The sequence below is a fragment of the Leptodactylus fuscus genome, chromosome 4 (assembly GCF_031893055.1).
Source record: "Leptodactylus fuscus isolate aLepFus1 chromosome 4, aLepFus1.hap2, whole genome shotgun sequence".
Classification (NCBI taxonomy): Eukaryota; Metazoa; Chordata; class Amphibia; order Anura; family Leptodactylidae; genus Leptodactylus; species Leptodactylus fuscus.
Window position 1 is genome coordinate 177,546,639 of NC_134268.1, and position 14,486 is coordinate 177,561,124.

Here is a 14,486-nt window from a genome sequence, read left to right on the forward strand (position 1 = left end):
AGTAGCAATAACATGAAGAAATGCTTTTTTGTATAACTTTATCAGTCTCACTCTCATTGTTCTGGAAGAATTTTGGCCTACTATTCTTTGCAACATTGCTTTAGTTCATGTACGTTTGTGGACATTTGTTTATGCACAGCTCTCTTAAGGTTCCATCACTGCATTCCAATTGGGTTTAGGACTGACCGTTGACTGGGCCATTGCAACACCTCAGTTCTTTTTTTTTTTTCCAGCTATTCTGTCTTAGACTTAGGCTTCATTCACATCAGAATTCATAGCAGGGCATGCATTGACTAATATGTCTCTGCAGGACCGTAATGATCGCAGTCACAGGTGGGTCCTCTCTGGGGATCTTCTGGACTGTGACTGTCATCACTGTTGGGACCTGTAATTGGGCCCCAGCAGTTACATGAGGCATACTGGCGTAAATACAGGCCGGAGCGGATGCTGAGGACTGCACAAAGACCAGGAAAAGTGAGGCATGGTGAGTATAAATGTTTGTTATTTTTGATCACTTCCGCTGGACCTCTACTTATTATAGTCTGGGGTCTGAGGAGACCCCAGAGTATAATAATAACACTGAAGCAGAGGGCCGAACCTCATGAATATTTGACAAATTTTGTGGGGTTCATCTGAAGCAATTCTAGGGGGCTCTTGGTAGCATTTTATACTGTGTGGCGGCCACTGTGGAGCATATAATACTGTGTGGGGGCCACTATGGAACATATACTGTGTAGAGGCCACTGTGGAGTATATTAAACAGTGTGGAGCACCTTCACTATTCACATAACACGCCTCATAACAGGTTTCATAGCAGTCATGCACTATTATTACAGGATGTAATGACTTTGCATGGTGATTATAAAACAGATATTGTGCAATGTAAATAGCGAGGGAGTCACAGCACTCTCAAAAGCACAACAGTACCTTCAAACATTTGACCAGCAGGGTTGTGGGTGTTGAACCCCCACTGATCTCTTAGCACTCTTAGACTGTTAGAACCCTGCAGATCAGCTGTTTCCCACAGCACACAGCTCCTAGTATTGTTTACATGCTGGGCTCAGCACTGCTGACAGTATTCCTTGTAACTGCAGTTGTGGGTATTAAATCTGTATCCCTTTCAAGTATTTGTGATACCGATGCCCTACCCATCACTATCCAGGATATGCTGTAAGGAGAGGTTAGGGGGCCCTGGACAAAAGTTTGCACCAGGGCCCACAAGACTTTAGTTACTCCAATGTGTCCCTGTATGACCCCTCAAATTTTTCCAGAAAATGAAGTATTTCTCCTAGAAAATTATTGCAATTACGCTTTTTTTTTATACACATGCATGTTTCATTTGTATGTTTTAAAACAACACAAATAAAACTGAGAAATAAAAAAAAAAAAAAAAAGCTATAATTTCACACAAAAGTACAAAAACGAATCAGACAAAATTACTGGCAACTTCAAGCTGTGTTTGGTTGCATACCCTTTGAAACTGAAATCAGTCGCTTCCCATAATCATCAAGTTTTTTACACCTCTCAACTGGAATTTTGGACCCCTCTTCTTTTGCAAACTGCTCCAGGTCTCCCACATTTGAAGGGTGTCTTCTCCCAACAGCAATTTTAAGATCTCTCTACAGGTGTTCAATGGGATTTAGATCCGGACTCATTGCTGGCCAGTTCAGAACTCTCCAGCACTTACAATGTGCAGTGACTGTGCAGTCCTATTGCACCTCAGCCTCCATTCAAGTTTTTAAAATGATTGGTTCCAATTAAAAAAAATTAAAAATAGTGGATTATGTGTTTATATATTTTTTTCTTTTTTGATTTAAAAAAATTATACCAATGGATTCCCCGTTAGTGAGCGAGCACTTCTTTCAGCTATATGTGCAAATCCATATACAGCTGAAAACTGTCAGTGTAGGCTGCGGGTCCATGAGACTGCTGCTTACACTAACAGTAGAATGTGACCTCTGCCCCGAAGCAGGCGTGATGACGTCATGAACACCCACAGTCAGAAGAAGTAGGACGCCCAGCTGCTCTACATGGGAGGTAAGTTAAGTAGCATATAATACTGTGTGGGGGCCCAAAGTAGAGCATATAATACTGTCTGGGGGCCACTGTGGAGCATATTGTACTGAGTGGTGGCCACTCTGGAGCATATAATACTGTGTAGGGGCTACAGTGGAGCATATAATATTGTCTGGGGACCACTGTGGAGCATAGTGTACTGTCTGGGGCCACTGTGGAGCATATAATACTGTCTGGGGGCCACTGTGGAGCATATAATACTGTGTGGGGGGCTACAGTGGAGCATATAATATTGTCTGGAGACCACTGTGGAGCATATAATACTGTCTGGGGCCACTGTGGAGCCCATTGTACTGTCTGGGGGCCCCTTTACTATTTATATCACACAGTATATGTTTTATAGCAGAGATGTAATATTAGTACAGACTGTAATAACATTACATGGTCACTAGAAAACAGATCCTGTGTAATGCAAATAGTGAACATTAATTGTTGAATGGTACCAAGTGCAGTACAAATTTGTTTGTATCATTGAAATCTCTATAAAGCCCCATTTACATGACTATATTTTGCTGGTCTGTAACTGTTTGCAATTGTGGATCCGCACAATATTAATGTTAAATTTCTGTGTTGGCACTTTGCGATAATTTAGTAGGTTTTGGGTTGCAGGTTGGGCACTCGGTCTCAGTCCATGACTGGTCTATACTGACTCAGTGCTTCCAGTCTGTCCATCAAAGTCTACTGTGCAGGACTTTTCTCTCCAACGATCTTTGGCAGTTTCTGCAGGGGAGTCTTCAGTGCAGATGTGAACTTAGTCTTATTTGTATATTTAAAATACTTAGGGCACTAACATTGGACAGCTCTTATTAGGCCTAGAGCTGTCCATATGAAGCTATGAGCCCTTATGATTGTGATGCTGAGACTGACAGGTAAGGGAAAACCTGAGTACAGATTACAGTGCGAGCATGATAAAAGGGCTGAGTTTGGATGGAGACACCTGCCTGCTAGTGATAACTGTTGTGCCTGCACAATTATAACAGTGTCATGCAGTATATCCCCCTAATAATGTACATGCTCCTACCATAATATATCACATTCTGAAAATCTCAGTAAGTAGAGAGTAGGAAATCTTTCTCTTCGATGACAGGAAAATTTACACAAATGATTCTGCATGGTTGCATGGTTGCAAAATCAACCACGTGAACTTAGTGATTCATTAACAACGCACTATTAGCTAGGTAGTCTTTTAGGCTAAGGCGCCACGAGATGATACGCAGCACTAAAGCGCTGTGGGAAAAATTGCGGCAGGAACGCATCATGGTTCTTCCTGCAGTGCTTTGAACAGAAAGTTCACAGAGTTTTCCTCCGTGGACTTTCTGTTACCCTTATATCTATGGGAAAGCCGCCGGCATTTCCATAGATATAATTCACATGCTGTGATTTCCAAAACCGCGCTGCTTTTGGAAATCATAGCGTGTCCACACTGCTGTTTGAAACACAAAGTGGGCATGGGATTAACATGAATCACATCCACTTTGCAAATAATGTAAAACACCGCAATTTTTCCTGTGGCGTTTCTGCCATGGGCAAATCATGGCGTTTCTGGCCCGTGGGGCCCCGGTCTCAAAGTAACTTTGAGTCCCTCCCGAAAAGTAATTGTGCTCTCCATGTGCTCCCCTCAAGGTAATAGCACCCTAGGGTTACCACGCAAGGAAATAGTGCCACCCACATAGGCCACATAATGCATAAAAGCCACCATAAATTTAAAAATACCTTAATATTTTAATTTTTATTACACTTCTTTATTAAAACTACTATATCTATATCTACTATATATTCTATGTAGAGTTTGTGGGCCGTACTTTAAAAAAATGTTGGATAAGTGAAAAAAAAAAAAAGTCCTTCACTTTTTGGATATCATTAGGGTGCACTTTCTTCCTTTTGTGACTTCCTGGGCTACACTGTAATAATACCCTTGATTTGTATAATTCATACAATCTAGAAAAGACTAGAAAGATATGGAAAGAATATGCAAATCTGTCTCCCAAGATGTAAACAGGGAGACGGTGCCTCTGTTAGAATGATATGGAAATTTTGAGGAGTCTCTACAGTTAGGCAATAATTTCTATATACTTTTATTACAAAATATAAATGTATGATATGTCATTAAAGCCAATTCTTAGGGAAGGATTACTAAGAAATAGTCAAGTTCATTGGAAGCTGCGAATCCATTTGGGAGGATGACTCCTTATTCAGTGTGCTGCCTTATTCCGTGGTTTCTTGTATTGTACATAATTGTTTAATCATTTCTTGCAACTACAAGTACATTAATAGATCCAAATATTTTGTGATTCCTGGAAATTACTTGATGGAGGTTTGTGAAGTACATAAGCACTATCTCTGATGTCTGATACATACCGAATCCTGTCAATCTTGAAGAAAAAATCCTTCCAATTTTGTATCTTTTCCAAACTGTTACAATACCCCTACTATCTCTCTGAATGTACACAGGACAAAGTGAATGAAGGGGTGGATCTGGCATAGATTTGCATGCAGGCGCATGGCCCCACCTAATATGCCTGGTTTAATCATAAACAAGTCCCATTCTCATAAAGACCAGTATTAAAGAGGTATTCCCACCTCACATACTCATCAGTCTTTACTGCTGTAAAATCTTCTTTCTTCCTGGTTTCTTGCATCATTTGGTGGGCAGAGTTTCACATGCAACCTGCTGTTTAGCTCCGCCCCAAATTTGTGTGTAGCTCCGCCCACCCATATTGGACTATGAAGTACAGGCAGCAGCAACTCCATTCTGTGTTACATACAGAGACTGCCTGTCTCTGCCATAATGAACACAATTGAATTAGCCTGATAACTAGGAGAACAGAAGAAATGAAAGCAGCTCCTCTCCTCTATCTGCTAACAGGAAGCTAGGTCACGTGGTGTAGACACAGGAATAGCTAGATACACAGGCTCGCTCCCTGCACTTAGCCCCTCCTCCCCTCCTCCCTCCCCCCTGAGAGCAGCAGATACATTACTTGACTCATGAGCAGATAAGTCAGGGCTGTGGCCACAATTAAGTGAATAAAGTAAGATAGTGGACAAACAAAGCAGTTTTGGTGAAGCAATGTATTTAGGAAAAGTCTTAAATCCACATTAACAAGCAGTATAGATAGGATCCTTGTGATGGGACAACCCCTTTAATAACTCCCCCCATAATGCTTAATGGGGGCATATTCATATAATTTCTTACAATATCTAATATAATATCTTTTAAGCACATCTTGACCTTCTGTGTTGTGTTGGTCACAAGGATCCTTTTCTGCGAGTTGAGATTTTGAATAAAGGAGCACACCAATTTCATTGCTTAATATCATTTTATTTCATCTGAATGTGCACCATATAAGACTTGAAAGCAACTTTTTGGGTCACTTTATCAAACTGTTATGCAGATATATGAAAATAAGTACAACAGATATGATAACAAACAAGCATGCAATATGTATTCAAAGCCAATAAATATATAGACAGTAGCTGCATTTTATAATAGACAGTGTACAGTTCGGCTCATTGGGCTGAAAAGCCACAACAGGTTATTAACAAATTATAGGGAAAGACAGTATCAGAATCACATATAGGGAGCAGAACTAAGCTTAAAATATAAATACAGTAATAGAACCAGGACCAGTACATCTATATGGCACCAGAACTAACCATAGTAATAAATATTGCAAGACGTACAGGTTGTGCAATATGTAAAGACTGGAGAAGTGTGTTATACACCTAGTGTATACCTGCAGCACGATACATAAATACAGCACCACAACTAATCTATAAGGAGAACCATGCTCATTACAGAATATCATAGTTATAAACACAATGCCCTCTAAATATTAATGCACTTTTGAAAAAAATTAAGGCCCAGAGCACTAAAACAGTCCTGATAAAGGGGTATTCCCATGTACATAATCATATCTATATTTGTAGATAATTAAAAGTTAAACATTTTTGCAAATATAAGTAATTAAAAATTCTGCAGAGTTTTAAAGATTTTTTCTAACTTTCTTAGTGGTGACAGTCTTTTATCTTGATCGGTTGCCAGTGGATATGACCACTAATGCAGAAACTTTCTATGGTCTGGGACTTGTCAGGAACCCAGCCATGATTTCCTTATTGTAGATGGGTTATCAGGCAGGGACATTACATGTATCAGAAGATCTCCCGGCCAACAATAAAGAAATCATGGCTGATTTTCTGACCTTAGAAAGTTTCTGCATTGGTGGTCATATCCATGGCAACCAATCAAGATAACAGACTGTGACCACTAAGAAAGTTATAGAAAATCTTTAAAACTCTGCAGAATTTTTAATTACTTATATTTGCAAAAATGTTTAACTTTTAATTATCTCCAAATTTAAAAAATAATTATGTAGATGGGAATACCCCTTTAACTAATCAGAAACTGATGATTTATCCTAGAAATCTATCATCACTTTGTCAGATATTCAACCCCTTTAAATAACCCCCTTCACTAACATTTCAGACAATTTAGTCTCATTTAATAGAGTATGTGATTCTGGAGCCAAATGTAATGCACTTTAATTAAAAATGTTGCTTTCTGCCTGAAAAACCTCTCTGAAGTTTGTGCTACTAGGTCTCTCTCTTCTAGCTAACTTGCTGTTCCTCCCCTGTTACTAGGGATATCCCATCTATAGATACGTTAAGCTTCACAGAGAGCAGAAGGAGGCTGGACTGTCCTGTCTTCATGCAGTGAATGGAGAGGATAGAGATTGGATTCTCTAACAGCATGTCTACAAACAGCTTTCTTTGTGCACTGGACTGACCATTGTGAATACTGCACCGATTAAACTAAAGTTGTCCATGTACTTGTATTTACATCTGGCTGCTTGTGTGTTTACAGATGGAATAGTATTCACAGTCAGCAAGAAACTTTAATGACTGTGCTCATAGATTGTTCTTTTCCTGTGTCAGGGATATTTTTAGCTGCATTATGCCTCTGTCCCTGTATCTTCTATATTTTTTGGACTATTTGTTTCCTATTTAATGCTTACTTCTAGCAGAATTACATGAAAAAATACTAGTAGTAGTAGCAGCAGTAGTAGTATTAATGTCTCTGCCTGCTCAGGCCTCTGTGCCACCCTCCACTTCAGCGCAGGAGACATGCTCAGTTAGGATTCCTTGCTTCTTGTATTGTTGGAACACTGTCCTATTCCCTCCCCTCTGTAATTGATTTTCCATCACACCCATCTCCTCCTTGGTTTCCCGCTGCTCCTCTAATCGTTAATCTTAGTCTTACCTGTGTGATTGACAGCCGATCTACTAATCAAGTCTGGGGTGGGTTCTGGACTTCCTATAACAGGTCATCTGCCCACACAGGTTGGCTGGCTATTGTGACTCTGTCCATGCTAAGCGCTTCTCTTGCTATTGTATTGTTTTACTGACTTCTGACCTTTGACTTCCCTTGTTACTACTCTTTTGGATTGTGATTTGGTACTGTTTGTCTCTCTAGTTTTACCTCCGCTTGCTCACTCTGCCTCTGTGTTGTTTTGTCTTGTCCTGTTCTGTGTAAACACTTATCCAGAGAAGGGACTGTCACCCAGTTGACCTCTACTGCCTAGGGTAGTTGAGGCAAGTAGGCAGGGTAGGCCGTCATTCTCTTCCTTCCTGGTTTCAGCAGCAGCCACTGGGGAATTGTTCAACTGGCAATTCCCTAACAGTAATAGTAATGGATGCAAGAGGAGGAGAGAAAGACTGTTGCATATTGTACACGTCCCCAGCCTCAGAGAGAAATGTAAAATCTGCTGTAGCCATAATGTGTTTATTAGCAGCAGAAAAACTGATAGGACATCATGTAAGAAGGCTTACATAGGCTTGTTTTTATGTAATCTGAATCCATCTGTTATTTTATAAATTTTCCTTCAATTTGCTATTTCCCTGGCAACTCACTCTGACCTGATGCAATCCCTATGACAGGTGCAATGCAGTAAAAAAAGAGAGGCTAAATGAAACCACAATGGGACAGGCAATTGCTATGGATTGATTAATAAAGATGTCAGTAACCACCGGACACAATATTTTGCCTGAGACCACTAGAGGATTTCTAACTAATCCCTTCACTGCTCTAAACTACCTGTGGTATTACAATTAACCCTTTGATTGTCTTAGACCACTAGTCATTTACAATTAAAGGGGATGTCCTAGACTACTTAATTGATATATTTTGCAATGTAGTGACCCTGCCACACTATTGAATCTCCCACTGCTTCCTGTAACATGGTAGACAATTACAGCAATGTCCTGTAAATTAGCTTCACAAGGGTAATGTGCATATATTTCAATGGAATTACACTTTCACTGTTAAGCGCTCTTCACGGCACTAGTTCAATACTTCCATTAACTTTATTAATAACTTTGACCAAAAGGGATGTCAATATTAGTCCCCTTAGTGCTCTAGACTATCAGTGTTATACTTGTAACCCTTTTATCACACTAGATTATACTTAAATTGAGTGTACATCTATCCTAAGCAAATAGAACTGGCTCCACCAGGTTATAAAGCAGAATAAACTAAAAAAGAATATACTTTGTGAAGCTTGTAGACTCCTACGATTTGCTGCAAAATACATTTGAAGAAATATGCTAATATGGCATTTGGTGCACTCAGCACTGTGGCATTGTTCTGGCCATTATCACCCCTACAGTCTGTGCCAGCACCGCCCTGTGCAATGGGATTTGATCATCCCATTGCCCTAATGTTTACTGTCCTGGACTATAAAGCAGAGACACGAGTACACATTGTCTCTCTGGTTTTCCAAATCTCACTGCACAGGACAGTACTGGCATGGACTGAAGGGGTGAGAATGGCCCGAGCAATACTAAGCGCACCAAAGGATTTATTAGCACATTTCTATAAAAGTATTTTACAACCAATCTTATGACTCTACAAGCTTAAAACAACTAGATTCTTTTTCAGTGTATTCTTCTCTGGAACCCACTTCTATATCCTTAGGATAAGACTTAGATAATCAGGTATTATATAAAAGTGTGCTGTGGTATTATCTGTGTATCATAATATAGCATTTTGCAGGCACTGCCAGTAAAATATAGGATCTTTATAGGAGTAGAAGCTACATATTGTGACCATAATGGTGATATTCTCTGGCCATTGGATGCTAGCTATTATTCTGAATACTATACGGTGCTATAAGGTTTCCTGTATGGTAATTTTATTATGGTGCTATATGGTGGTATTGTCTGATGGTATTATGTGAACATTATAGGAACATTACCAGAGAATATTATTAAGGCATTTCTTGGCAGTATTATCTTGGATCTTACACAGAATGTAAACATATGTGTCCCTTTTGCAATTACAAATACGCAACTCCATATAAATATTATTTTCCAACAATGTTCACAATAAACAAATAAATATACTCTACAGTACAGTTTACATTGCATTTGATAATTTGCATGTATGTACAGTTGTAGGTATAGATGTATCCATACTATAAGTCAGCCTATTCATTTGGAGAAAAGCACACACTCTTCTGGTAACAATAGCGGCCCTGTCCATTGGGTAGGAAGAAGGCGGAGTCTGTCGGCAACTACTTCCTGTTTCCAGTAAAAGAGCCTAAAAGAAAGCAGACAGCACAGCAGAACAGTACAATGGTCACAAATAATACTTTCCTTTGTCTTAAATTTCTCCATTCTTACCAAAATTCAAACTGAGAATTTTTTTCCTGCAAAATATGTGTCAGGTACATACTAGTGTGAAGACGACCTTCATGAACCTTTTACCAACACATCATCTATCCAGTCTTTCCACACATAAGAGACCTTTGAGTAGGGCCGGACAATGAATGAATAAATGAATGAATGATAGAAATCCTTGTGAATTTTCATACAATTATTAATTATCCTAATTATTTTGCATCCATGCAATCATGTCATTCAATGTACGCGATCCAATCTGGATTGTTGATTTGCCACTAAATGAGCCCAAACTGCATTGGAAAGGCATGGCATGTAAATAAGGGACGTGGCTTGTAAAAGCGGGAATGTCCTAAAATAATCTTTAATTAATAGAAGTAAAATGTTCACTTATTCAATATTTTGATTTGGGTCATAATCTCTCAGCCCTACCCATGAGTCCCTATGCAGTCTATGGGCTTACGTGTTTACGTATACAGCCGTAGTGGCTCTGTGTGACTTATAAATTGTATGGAGCCACAATTCAGCACCAATAGCCCTCTCTGAGACTATACAGTACCACCACCACCATATTGCTCCTAATTTCAGACAGAGACATGCTCCATCAGATGTCTTATAATGACATTATTTCCCCATAAGGAGGTGTCATACAGCTACACACAACATCTAAAATACTGAACTAAAGACTGGAGTAGATGCTGATCTAGCTGTCTAGCTCGGTTTTCACTTTTCCCACATGCTACATTGTAATTTTCTAAACTGATTGCTTTTGATGTAGTTATAGCCTGAAAAATGTCGCTCATGAAACCCGCCAACAAATGCCAATGTGATCTACTAAAGGCGTCCTTTTATTTATATTTGGCAGATGACTAGTTCTGCTTGTTTGTTTATATCCTTATTAATTTGCCTATTTATTAATATTTATAAAGCCTAAGAAAACACAGAATTACAAATATCAATCACTTTTTACGGTAGAATGCAAATTTCATAAATTCTTTCAAGTTCACATTACAGGCCATACAGTTTTCAGAGTAAATTTTTCTTACAATTCATAACTTTTGATTAATATATATATATATATATATATATATATATATATATATATATATACAATACAAGTGATTTTTGGCATACGAAATTAGATTACTATGTATCATTTATCTAGGGTGATAGATTTCATATAGTATGCTACATGGTTTATAAAATCCTGTATTTGACTAGTGAAGATTGTGCTGTCCTATGTATTCCAATATAATATAATAAAATCAGCATATAAAATTTGGGGTTCAGAGGCCTATTTGTCAGGAGCTTGGCTTATACATGTATACCATGGTCATTGTCGCTGTGTAGTTGTTTGAAGAAAAAAAAACCAGCTTTATTGGCCAAAATCGGAGAACTTGATGAAACTGATCGCAGTATTCAAAAATGGGATTTCCCTACTTGATGTCAAATTGTCGACCTCAGGGTTGACGCTGTAATGAGCACAGAAAGAGTCATATTATTATAGAATTATGGAATATAACTAGATGTAGCGTAAAGGTAGACAACAGTCCAAAGACCCTTCAAATATCCAAAGACGCCTCAAATATATCATCCAATATGAACCACCGGGTTACATTTCTTGCTTCTAGTCTAATGCTGAGCTGTCTACATTTCAGACTATATTAACTAATCTGCCCCAATTTATTTGTATTTATAGATATTACAGTATATTATTGTTTAAAAAGAGAGTCCAAAGAAAAGTTCCCAGATAAAGCGAAAATGTGTAAAAATTAGAATTCATCAAATAAAATTAAAAAGTCATTAAACGACATATTTATTTTTAATAAATAAAGTTAAACTATATTCCTCATAATATTATAATATAGACATATTTGGTACTCTTAGAATTTCAACAATTCTTACTACAAAATTTTAATTTTATTTTTGTAGACTAGTGAACAATGTTAAAAGAAAATTTGTATCGGTTTTTGAGATTTGCCCCAGTATGTAAATTCAGGTAAATTAAACCCCAAAATGTTTGCTAAAGTAAGTATAACACATCCTTAAAGGAGCAAGACCTCAGACTGATAACCTATAGTTCAAAGGAGGAAAATATACTGGGCCGTATGTCCAAAATTGGCTTTGACTTAGAGGTTAAAGAGATATACATGCTAGGATAGAAAATAATATTCATTATATTATTTATCAAAACCATTGATATAATGTGTACTCTCTCTCTCTCTCTCTCTCTCTCTCTCTCTCTCTCTCTCTCTCTCTATATATATATATATATATATATATATATATACACACACCTCAGAATGCAGACTAAAGCAAAGCGAGAATAATATAAATAAATGCAAGTACGCCGTTTTTATATAAATCTTTATCCTTATTTTTTACACAGAAACCAACGCCTCTGACACCCAATTTAGTTTTTATTGGGGGCATCGCTAGACAAGTAATATTGAAACATTGTATAACAGATTTCTTAAACGGATAAGACAGCTATAATAATGAGTCACATTTACCAACAGGTTAGACCAGTCCTGGCATCTGAAAGAACATTCTATGCAAAAAATAACTCACATAGCTAGGCTAGAGACAGAAATATGAAATGTCAGAGAGTCTTATGTATATCCTGACATCACTCAGGGTAAGTATCACTGGCTGAAGGGCAAATATATGGCTGTTTCTAACTCTTGATATTCCAAAACATCTTGCTTCTTTCATTATGAAGTGTCATAATGTTACACGTATTCTTATTTTCTGTGTATATTGGTCCTTTGTAGGATGACCCCTTTAAAGGACTATTTTTCGCTGCCATTTTTGATGGTCATCTCCAAGAGGTTTTACAGTACAAGGAATTGTATCATCGTTTCCATTATATTGTAACTATATTTTTTATAATATTCATCTTAGAATTGATCATTTATCCATGAATCAGATCATGATGTAAGATGACATTCAGGCTCGTGGGCCAAGTGTCTTGTCCACACTAGTGATCACTGACAGTAGTTTGTCCATAAAAGTTAAAAATTTCCATTTACTTTTACAAATGATATGAACTAGTTTCTGAAGATGAGAAGGTGATCCAGGGATTTATTCTAACTGCCAAATTTGGAATTGGAAAGGATTTTTTTCCCCTGATATAAGGACGTCCACCTCATAGCCATTTTACCTTCTTCTTGATCAACGCTGTAGGATAGGTTATGCTTTTTGGGTATGGGTCTCCATCTTATCCATAATGATTGATGAGGTCATGTTAACAAATAATATTGTAACAAATTCTACTGCGGCCATTCCCTTATTCTGATAACTTTAGTGAACTAGTCAGTACTTCATTGTTTCTTCTAGATTGAATGTATTCTATACATTTTCCTTGTATCTGCTTCTCTCATTAGTTTTTCCTTTCTTCTATGCTACTTTTAACATTTATGTTACTATAAAACTATTGTTTAACAATATGGAAATAAAATGTAATCCTTTTGTTTTACTATTTATTTTATTATTGTTATCATTTTCTACTCGGGGTTTGTTACTAATGCCTTCTATAAATAAAATACACTATAATACATATATAATATTTTAGTGGCCCGCAGTTGTAATTTATTGTTGGGATCATACCGAAAGCAAACACTTTCATTGGTTGAACAATAATATTTATGTTCATGTTCACATTAGTGTTTCCGCTACATTTTTTCATATCTGTATTGTTAAAATATTTTTTTACAAACCCTTAAAGTTAAAGGTCATGTAATAGATCCTATTCAACTTCATAAGGTTGCAAATTGATACAAAAAAAGTGTAATTTTCCCCAAAGTACAAACAGTGAACATTGGCTCTGCCTAAAGTAAGTTTTTTTGGCGAATGCACAGTTTCATTAGATAAGGCCTCATACACATTAGTGTTTCATCCTTTACATTATCTGGACTGTTTTGGTCTAACATCCAGGGGGAAAGTTATTCAATTAGGGTGAGTCACATGGCCAAGTGTTTTCACAACAGTATATCTATATATACTGCTAACTTGTAATATGAGATTTTGGATGTTATACTACATGCCGCATATATATATATATATATATATATATATATATATATATATATATATGTAGTATAACATCCAAAATCTCATATTATAAGTTAATGGCGTCTGAAAAAGAGGGCTCCATAATAATAATATTCTATAATTAAAAGTGTTTACATCTATATGTGATATGGTAAAGCATGTAGATGAAAACAGACATGGAAATACAGCAGAAAATACTGATATAAATAAAGAGATGCTGATATAAGAGACCAATATCCATGTCTGTTTACTTCTGTATATTATATATTTGTCCAATGTTTCGTGCACGAAATCTACATTCCCATAGACATTAATCCCATATACCTGCACAATCTGTTGTGTTTTTTGGTTCTTTTTTTTTTTTTAGCAAAAATACATAAAAATTTTACCCTAATGTATCTGATATATCTTTTAGGCTTCCACCTAATGGCTTCATTTAAATGCATCAGTTTTTACACAGAAACATCTTAAGAAATGGATACGTTTAAAGTGATGCATACACTTCTATAGAAAAGACAGATGTCAAAAGCTTGTGTGTGATTTTTGGAGCTTGTGTTCCTGTTTCTTTTATTTCATGCACGCAGAAAAATTAGTTGCACAAAAAAATAAAAAATAAATACAGCAAAAAACACAAGTGTGGATGAACCTAACCTTATCTGAAATTACCTGGAAAATTCAATTAT